The sequence below is a fragment of the Lygodium microphyllum genome, chromosome 3 (genome assembly GCF_053477565.2).
Source record: "Lygodium microphyllum isolate KBCC chromosome 3, Lygodium_microphyllum_v1.1.10, whole genome shotgun sequence".
NCBI lineage: Eukaryota > Viridiplantae > Streptophyta > Polypodiopsida > Schizaeales > Lygodiaceae > Lygodium > Lygodium microphyllum.
The window spans coordinates 173,730,539-173,732,523 of NC_141137.1; positions in this window are offsets into that span (position 1 = coordinate 173,730,539).

Sequence of the window (1,985 nt, forward strand, 5' to 3'; positions counted from 1 at the left end):
TTGCATCTTGGGATGTGGTTTGAATAACTAATGGACTATGCCATAGATCCAGATGGGTAGCTGATAGAAGATGAAGATAATGATGATATCTACAGCCCATTGAATAAGGAGGCATAAGAAAATGAAGAGTTGGACTATAGGTCCGACACAATATCACTGAAAGATTTGGAAATCCTAGCTATCAGAAGGAGAAATGTATAGTGTAGATATTCTAAGTAGCAGTACTCTCTTGTAGGGCACCGATGCTTGATGTGGCATTTGTATAGTCAAACACATCATAAAATACATTGTATATGATTTTAATGTATTGCAATTTCAATTTGAATGAGTCTCTTTGGATGGTTAAGTATGTTATTATTAAATGTTTGGTTTATGCACACATTTGACATATGTCTATGTCATACTATATATAGTATCAAAATAGTAGAAATTTTTTTATTTTTTTGGGATGCATTGCTAGTATCCACAATATTTTATTTTCTTTTTAAATTTTTTTGACAGTGCTGCAAGTTGTAGTGGTCCAAATTGAACCACTACAACTTGTAGCAGTGTGCAAGCACTACAAATTCTAGATTAGTGCTGCAACTTATAGTGTTTAATGAACCGCTACAAGTTGCAATGCTAATAACCATTGTAACTTGTAGCGGTTGACTAAATGCTACAACTTGCAGTGTTTAAACCATTGCAACTTGTAGCAATTTGACTAGTAAGAAAAGTGCTTCAAGTTGTAGCTCAGATCATTGCAACAATTTTTGTTTTTTACACCATACCAAATTACAAAGAAAACCACTGCTAAAATTGCTGAAAACTTCTATTTCTATTGTTGTGGAAGTCCTGACAGAGCTCAACAACTTAATGGGCATCCTTTCCTTAATAGCCACAATCTGTTGGGTGCATCCACCTGCTCACACCCTTCTAAAATAGGGGGATCTTCTCAACATGATGGACTCATATGCCATCTGTGATCTCAAGCTCGGTGACCATGATGCTACCCTCCTTGTCCTTGGCATCCCTATGCCCTAGTCTCTTGCCATTTCCATGGCATTGCCCACCACCATGACTTCAAGCCCAAAAACATCCTCCTTTGCCATGCCACACCACAAGAAAGGTGGACACAAGCACTACACCACACTACCAACAAACCTTATGAAGAAGAAGAAGAAGAAGAAGAAGAAGAAGAACGACACCAAGACATAGTGCCACCATAGAGTTGATAGAACAAGAGATTCTAGTAGTAGATTTTGGGTGTGCCGCATGCACTTGATGAATGGCTTTGTTCCTCTAGTGTGGGAAATTTGTGCTACAAGGCTCCTAAGATGATCTGAGGGTATCATGACCAACATGCAAACATTATGCATCTTCTATTCGCAGATAGAATGTCGTTCATTGATGACCTCCTGGATGGTGCATCGAACACTAATATTGCCATCTTGAGGAATGAATTTGTGCCTAGATGAGTACAACCACTTGAGCCCCCCTCAACCTACAACTTAATGAAGGGAATGCTATGCAAAGAACCCAATTGAAGTTTGGCCTTGTCAGTAGGTCTTGCATCACCCATTGTTGGTATCCACCATCAGACCATCGTCCATCTACACAAGTAAGATGCACCAAAACTATCCAATTTTGACCGTGATCAAGCTGTACCCGAATAGGCCTTGACTAGGCTGTGCCTGAATAGGCCAACTATGGCAACAATGTTGGATAGGTAGTCAAGGTTCCAACAAGATGAGTTAGAGGAGGAATATGCCATGCCTTGGTTCAAGAGGGTTTGCATTAACCAACCTAATGGACAGACCCAACCTTGTGACTAAGTGACACAAGTTTGTAGAGGAGATCAATGGCTCAAGCTTGTTGGAAGATCATGACCATTGGTTTCCTCAAGAGGAAAAAGGATTCCCATAAGTGCATGCCACTAGATTTAAACCCAAAGCCTCTCACTTATACGACATCCACTCTACCCACTATGCTAGTGCACACGTCTT